Here is an 8,508-nt window from a genome sequence, read left to right as displayed (position 1 = left end):
AACGGTAGACATGTTGGAACTGAACGACCTCACTGCACAACTACAACCAGTGATCGTCCTTTGAGGAAAGTTTCAGGAAGATTGCCCCAGCCATCTCCGAGAAACAGCCTGGATAAAAAAAAAACATGCGTACAATATCAATATGTCGTCCCCGACTTCGTTCGGGGCGACATAATAATAACTAGTGCTAATTGTAACGGGAACCGTTACAGATGTTCCCCAAACGCTCCCAAACTCTCTTCTCGTGCCATTTTCCCTGTAAGTTTCATTAAAGAAGGCAAAATCTATGCATTTTAGACATAAAAAACGTTTTCCCGAAAGTATACCAAGTATTTCAAATTTAAGCAATGCAGGCGTACGCATGTGATTGCATAAGCGTTATAACGATATCATCTTGTCTACACTATTTTACTCATTTGCACGTGCACGCACGATGACCATACCTTCTTGTAGGAGTCCATTATGTCTATCTATGTTCCTAATCCCATTCTGTTTGGTTGAAAAACAAGGGAGTTGTAGCCATTTAAAGTTTAAGCCAATCAGATTGCAGCGCACATGCATGCGCGTGTTTTCATGACAATTCTTATATATCATATTATAGGACATCTCAAAGTATGCTTATGTTTTAAATTTCAAAGCATTTTGAAAAAAAAAAAGATATTGACATTTCTGTTTCAGCCAATCAGAGCAAAGCACACGTGCACGCACGTGCATGCATGTGAATTGTGACCATACCATCTTGTAGGAGTCCTTTATGTCTATCTATGTTTTAAATCTCATGATGTTTGGTTGAAAACCAAGGGAGTTATAGTCATTTAAAGTTTCAGCCAATCAGATTGCAGCGCACGTGCATGCGCGTGATGTGATGAAAAAATTTATTTATCATATTATAGTACATACTAATGCATGTCAATGTTATAAATTTCAAATCATTTTATCATAAAACAAAAAAGATATTAAGATTTCTGTCTCAGCCAATCAGAGCAAAGTGCACGTGCATGTGCGTGAGTTCATGCAAATTTGACCATGTCATCTTATCTACGCATCTTTTATATCTTTATATAATGAGTTTCAAAACATTTTATCAAAAAATATAAAAGTTACAACCATATTAAATATATCGGTCATTTTACTCATTGCACGCGCCCGCACGTGCATGCGAATGCGCGCAAAATGACCTTCGTTCAGCACATCTACACAACATGCCTACTAACCCTAAAAAGGTTTTAACTTAGTTTGGTGAACAGTTTCTGAGAACACTTCCGGACAAAAAAGTACCGGAGAAGAAATAAGAAGAAAAAAGAATAATAATAGTAAGAAACAGAGTAAAAACAATATGTTCCCCCAACTTCGTTTGGGGAACATAATAACACCTGGATTTTTCACATCAATAACTCCTGAATTTTCCTCTTCAATTCAAGCATTTCTTCATTGTACAGGGCTGATGTTTCTTTTGAGATGATAAATAATGTGTAAACTTTCTCAGTTTAGTGGAATCGTGAACATTTTCGGCGAGATGAATGTTTTGTTTACAGTAGTGATCAAGGCTTAGCACACCTATAGGAGCGGATCCTAGGATTTATGAATGAATAAAAACTATGAAAATAACGTACCAATTTTCTAATTTATATTTGCACTATCAAATGAAATTAAAAATATACAAGTAATAGATATACAAAAAAAATGTGAAATGCTAATAAATGCAGTTGACAATCGTTTTTTTTTTATATAGATAAAATAAAATAATTATAACATCTAGAGACAAGACAGAAGAAGAATGAAGGTTGGCAAACTATGAAATCACATCAGGAGAACTGAATTTTATGAATGAAACTTTTGAAACGTCACTTGTAAGTTGTATATGTTAGATATGTGTATTCTAACTGGCAGTGCGCTTCAAAAGGGGGGGGGGGGGTTGTCTTGAACATAGTACTTTACGTTTGAACGGTAAGGGCTAGAGCATTCGTATTTCAAATATGTAATCCTTGTGAAAAGAACTTTTATTGGACACGAAGAACTTTGACCCTTTGACCTAGACCTTGGAGAACACATGTGTGCATCTTAACCTTTTTTTCTGTTTCGTTTCTATGACAACTGTGAGCGACTCATTACAATTATTTTAAAAGTAAAAATCACTTTGACACATTGCAAGGAATTAACATTGAAAGTTTCAAAACGATTGCTTGAGTAGTTATTGAGAAAATCGAAATTAAAGAATTTTAACATTCCCCTGGTTTCCATGGCAATAATCGATTATTTGAAAATTTTAAATGCGAGTTGCACAACTACAGATACTAATCATTAAAATAAAAAGAGTTTCATGACGAACGTCTAAGGGACCAGAGAGAACACTCTCGGACAAAATTCGTCGCTTTTTACAGGTTTCCATGGCAACGGTAGACATGTTGGAACTGAACGACCTCACTGCACAACTACAACCAGTGATCGTCCTTTGAGGAAAGTTTCAGGAAGATTGCCCCAGCCATCTCCGAGAAACAGCCTGGATAAAAAAAACATGCGTACAATATCAATATGTCGTCCCCGACTTCGTTCGGGGCGACATAATAATAAAAGTGAAAAAGAAACCGAAGAATAATAGAAAGGTCTTCCGCTGAAGACGGAAGACCCTAATAAAGGTAAAAAAGAAACCGAAGAATAATAGAAGGGTCTTCCGCTGAAGACGGAAGACCCTAAAAAATGAAGGGTCTGTAAGTCTCGTCACGTGACTCGCGAGATTCTACGATAATTTTCACTTCCGGGTACATGAAATGAGGAACTGTGTATGAAGTTTAGCATAATTCTGGTTTATACAAAGCTTTTGAGGAAAAGTTAAGTATTTATACAAAGCAGAACGGTTCTCCGACTTACGATGGATGAATTGCGTGTCATAAAAGCTTGGGTGCGAGTGTCCACCAGGAAAAATTCGATCGAAGTACAGGTAAACAATCAGAGAATGTCAACTGTTTCTTGTTTATTTCGAGAGAAAATGAAGTGTTTTACTTTACACCCGAATGAAATAGAATCATAATCATCTTTCGCCTAAATTTATTAACAGATTTTTCTCGAATTCGAGGACGATGTTGTTATTATCAGCTAATTATAGAGGAGAAGTTTTGTCAGTGTCCGATGGGTACAAACGTCATATTGTGGAGCCTGCATGCATCACTTTTGCATCGGTAAATATATTTTTTAAAGTAAAGTTTTACCTGTTGTGTGTCACCTATAGGATCATCTATTTTAGATCTATTTCCCAAAGATAAGATGTTCATATACTTATATTTTGGTATTTGAAGTATTTCGCTGCATTCAACATTTAACAAAATTCAAATCACTTTAATACAGTAAACATACATGTGTAGAATTTCGGGCTTTATGGACCATCGATATCAGCCTGGATAGCTCAGTGGTTAGACACCTGACAAGTGATCCACAGGTCCAGCACAATACCCCAATAAAGGTATATAGCTTGATAAAGCTATATAGCTTTATCAAGGTATTTAAAATACCTTGATCAAGGTATTTTATGTCATGAAAATTCCAAAAAAAAATTTAAAAATTAATTACTGAGGGTCATATTCTGAGTTGTTGTAAGTAAATTCACCCATGCATGTTAAAAGCTCAAACATATTAAACAAATCAGTATAAAAACATTTCATGTGAGGAGATGATTTTTAAGCTTTCTTTTTGATACCAGAGTGTTTTTCATGCACGAGTGGACATACAGACAAAAACTCAGAACTCAACTTTCAGTATATAATTTTTAAAGCCACATATGGCGTAACTGATCAAAAAATATATTTTTAAAAAATACAAAATTAAGTAAAGAAATATAGTTAATACATTTAAATTAAAGCTTTTCATACAATTCTGAACACGGAGAACACCTCGTTTCACCTAATAATACAATTTTATCTTCTTTATAATGTGTTATTTAAATTTTTTGTATTTTCTTTCGAGCCGGAGAAAATTCCTAGAATCCAAATTAAATTGTGATATCTTTATAACGCAACTGACTTAGATTTTGTAATTTACGGAAAAGTTCTATCTTTATATAAAGTAATCATACAAATAATAAGTTCTTATAATTTTACACTAATAATTTTCATTGTAAATACGCCATATATGGCTTTAAAGAATTTTTTTGAATTTTCATTCCATAAAATACCTTGATCAAGGTATTTTAAATACCTTAATAAAGCTATATAGCTTTATCAAGCTATATACCATTATCGGGGTATTGTGCTGGACCTGATACAGGGGTTCCGGGTTCGATTCCCGTTCCAGCCACAAGTTTTCGTCGTGCATTTCTCCTTTCCTACTACATTTGTGCTGTGCCATGCCCTGGAACTGACAGGTGAAAGACCTGCCAGGGGTGAACCGGGGTTGGGGTCTAAAGACCTTTAAGGAGGGAGGAATGTGGCGGTCAGCGGGGTTCGATCGCCGGTGGCCAGATAGCTCAGTTGGTAGAGCACCTGAATGGAGTTTCAGGGGGCCCGGGTTCAAATCCCGGTCTGGTCCACTGCATTTTCTCCTCTTTATTTATTCATCAATCTCATACAATTATATACATTAAAACTTATTTTATAGCAGAAGTACAAGGGAACCAGGCAGTAACAAAGATGAAAGATGCTGTTGCTGAAAGATCCAGTCAAGCACTAAACTGACTTGAATGATCAGCCTCCTTAAAAATACAAATCAAATACAGGTATGAAATTGATCAGATGCAACAGAATAAGTTCAAGGACATATAAAAATATATTTTCATAAGACATAGTACAACAAAATATTACAAAAAGGTCATGGATGTCCAGTGATGCATTACCCTCATATTAAAAATCACAGACTCAGAAATTTGATGAAGTTTTTAAAAAAAAAAATTGAAGTGCTAATAAAATGATTATTAATGGTAGGGCAGATTTTAATGGGTAAGGTTGAGTACATCATGATCAAACAAATCATTTTGTTATTGTTGGCCTTAGTAGGGGCACTCTAGATATGAAAATACAGTGTGTAAAACAAATATTTTTAAATAATTTTTTTTCATGAAAAGGCCTTTGACATTTTTTGGTATAAAAAGGACAATTTCAGTCTGTTTTTCTTGTAAAAATATTGATAAAATTTAATGAAGAAGGTTAAGATTTGTATTAAATATCCAATAAATGGATATTTACCAGATTTATAACTCATTACACCTAAATTATCAGTAATGCATACTGGAACAACTATGCAATAATTCGAATGACATTTTACAGAAGTTTGCTAAATTACAGGTTTTTGTCAGCTTATCTGGAAATCTTAGGACATCACTGATTTGATCAAGAACTCATCCAGCGTGAAGACCAGCCATGTGCCTCACTTGTCATGACATTATTAAAGGTAAGTAACCCTATCAGCAAAGAATTGACAAGCAAATCCTTCCAAAGATTTTCATTTAAGATATTTATTTAATTGGTAGTTTTAATACCGTGTAAGTGTAATTTATAAAATTAGTAATCTTTTAAAAATCGCTACAATTACTTCTCGCTAAATAGAAAATACTAAATTTTAAGGACAAATCATTAAATTTGCATCATGATCTTGATTTCCACTTGTACAATATTTTAATTTCTGTAAAATTTTTTTTTTACATTTTATAAAAACAAAAAATATATTTTCAAATCAAAATCATTTTATTTCAGCACTTTGTGACAGTGGGAAGATGGGATTTAAAACATGACATGGCTCTATATTATTGCATCAAAGACCAATCCAGGTTTATGTATAAAGTGAAGGAAAACAGTCAAGCATCATTTGGAGCCACGTGTACATATGTAACCGCCTAGGCGCCTTCACAATATGTCCTCTTATTTAAGAAATCACAGTGACCAGTTGTACCTATGATGTCGGACGAGATCCTGATAAAAACTTCTGTTGCACTCATCACTAACTGCAAAGAAATGAAAACTTTAAATGACTTGTATCAACACTTTTGTACTACATCAAGCTTGTATTTTCAGATCTTGTTAGCCTTTATTTTCCTTCAAACAAAATTTTATAAGTACTAACCTTCAGGTGTAAAATGTTTGAAACAATATGCTTGTCTCAGAAGAAAATTCTCTGCCATTTAGTAGTGTCATGAGCAGTTGATTCACTTGATTGAGGTCACAATTCCACCGGCAAAGATTACATTGGGTATTTGTAGCTGAATGGTGCCAAATAAAACACTTTTCACAAGAACCTGGCAAATGTATTAAAGTGGAAGTGAGCATCTACACAAAAAATGAATACTTTCTCAAATATTAATAGCGATATATTATGCCTGTGTACATCCTAAATATATATGGATATATAACTAATAACACAAGTAACTAGCAAATATACAATGTCAACTTCCTTAAATTTTTTCTCAAGTTCATGTATTGTGTATCAAAATAAACATGCAATATTTGTCTTGTTACACTGACGTATTTTTAAGAAAATGTCATTCGTTGAAACAAGTTTGCGAACATTCTGTACAGCTAGCTATTTTTATGGAGAAGTTCATTTCATTTCATGTACATCTACATGTATCGACATGCATTTTGAATCATAGGGATGTAATGTTAGGCACACCGAAGGAAAAAAGTAATTGTTAACAAATGTTTTTTACCAATCAAATTTGATATTTAATTTGAAAGTATGTGCCAAACATTAAGTATTATGGTTCATTCAACTTAATTTATTTATCATTGTATGTGAGCTTTCCTGAATTGGATAAGTAAATGAACTAGTAGGTTTGATAGTGAAGAGAGAAAAAAGAACAGCCCAAAATACAAAAGAAAATAAATTCCATCATTAACTACTTGGAAGTTGTCACACTCTTCATGAGTATAAGAATTATGAGAAATACTATACATAATGTAAACATATTACATTTAGCCATATATTTTATTTAGTGGAAAACATAGTCCGCCTATCCAAGTACATCACTAAATGTCTTGTATGTGAATTTAATAACTAGCACATTCAGATATCTAATAGAATGATAACTTGTTGAAAATTGAATTTCCACCAAATATTATACACACCAAATGTAATACATTTACAGTATGTATGACTTATGAACAGAACAAATTAATACCGGTATATGGATGACACATTCATTTGAAGTGTTGTCTCTTTTTCCATATCTGCTGGATCCCTATAAAATATGATGACAAATGTAGATCAAATGTTCTATAGTTGAAGTATGAATGTCCTTTGGACACAGTCATTGCCTTTTTGGAGACAAAGTAAGATTTATCTATCTGACAAATGAATTCATTAAAAATATTCCTATTTCTAATTCCTATTTTAAGAAAGAAAAAAAGTCTGTCTCATAATTGTAAGAGTATTCAAGAAGGGAGTCATAATACAAGTTATATTGAAATTGAATATATATAGTGTATACATCCCTGTTTACATGAAAGAATATTTGACATTTTTATTTCTGGATAGATTACATAACAAGTAAATCTATTTATTTCTACTGTAATACAAGTATAATACATAGGCTTATGCCCCCCTTTTTATTGCAAATATAAACATAAAATAGCATTTTTTATTGGTGTATAACTTTATTTTGTTGGTAATGCCCCCCCCCCCCCCCCCATTCTATGTACCCGTCCCGTGTGCTAAATAAATGAAATAAATTTAAGAAACCAATCTTTAGGGAACGTTTTTGTTTGGAAACACATTATTCCAGCTTTAAAAATATTTTAATTTTCCTTTATGCTTTAAAATGTTCGCCAACCACAATGCTAATCGTGACCCATTCGGAATGGCTTGTATGTACGTCGTTTATTAAAACAATACAGCAGTTAAACGCTTTTTACCTGTATCAATCAATCCATTATATCCTTTTCTTTTCAATAATCAGGAAACAAACGGCATGACAGGCTCTGCTAGTCCACCGCAAGGCTTAAAACTAAATGCCATGCGGTAATTCATTGTCTCCAAGAACGCGCAAGTACCCGGAAGTTAGAAAACGAAAGTGAAAGTTAACGAGACTTACAGACCCTTCGAATTATGAAAGTAAAATACTGTATTCTGTTATACATAGGTATAATTAAAAAAGAGTACCTTTGATGTTAAATGTTTGCAAAAATTCAATGTCCCTGTACAGGTTCCCACAATTTATCAAGTCCTCATTTATATTCTTTCTCTGGCTTTTCCCTGTTTAAAGAACACACGTGTTTGATCATGAAACAGATGTAATATTATGTAACACATGTATTTACATTTCATAGGCGTCGGAACTGGGGGCGGGGTGCTTATTGCATTACCTTAATTTCTTAAATTCCTTATTATAAATATCGTCATAATTTTTAATTTTCTAAACCCCTCCCCCCAAACACGCTTTTGTAAATGTAGAGATAATTTAAGTACTGAACATTGGTGGATAAGGTTAACACCCCCCCCCCCCCTCACACACACACACACACACATACTTTCAACAAGCACGTTGCAGTGTAATGAAAGAAGGGTAATTGGTGGTGTTTTAAAAAAAGG

General features: G+C 33.5%; 2 long non-coding RNA genes across 3 annotated transcripts; one reads left to right on the top strand and one right to left on the bottom strand.

The window, feature by feature from the left end:
• The first annotated feature begins 2,773 nt into the window (after nucleotides 1–2,773).
• On the top strand, nucleotides 2,774–5,815 carry LOC134276483 (uncharacterized). 2 transcript variants are annotated; one of them, XR_009994057.1, is made up of 5 exons: nucleotides 2,774–2,938; nucleotides 3,056–3,176; nucleotides 4,591–4,705; nucleotides 5,271–5,376; nucleotides 5,679–5,815. It is a non-coding gene; the product is annotated as an uncharacterized LOC134276483 (long non-coding RNA). The 2 variants fall into 2 exon arrangements; XR_009994056.1 differs by having other exon boundaries at nucleotides 2,776–2,938; nucleotides 4,588–4,705.
• Nucleotides 5,790–7,937, bottom strand: LOC134276484 (uncharacterized). Its single transcript, XR_009994058.1, has 4 exons — nucleotides 7,833–7,937; nucleotides 7,100–7,159; nucleotides 6,046–6,217; nucleotides 5,790–5,926 (listed from the first exon to the last, which is right to left on the bottom strand). It is a non-coding gene; the product is annotated as an uncharacterized LOC134276484 (long non-coding RNA).
• Between the last annotated feature and the right edge of the window lie 571 nt (nucleotides 7,938–8,508).

This window comes from Saccostrea cucullata, unplaced genomic scaffold (genome assembly GCF_032062105.1).
Source record: "Saccostrea cucullata isolate Sc308-1 unplaced genomic scaffold, CSIRO_AGI_Scuc_v1 ctg580, whole genome shotgun sequence".
Taxonomy (NCBI): domain Eukaryota; kingdom Metazoa; phylum Mollusca; class Bivalvia; order Ostreida; family Ostreidae; genus Saccostrea; species Saccostrea cuccullata.
Note: the sequence above shows the minus strand (reverse complement) of the source record. Positions and strands in the feature narration are given on the sequence as shown.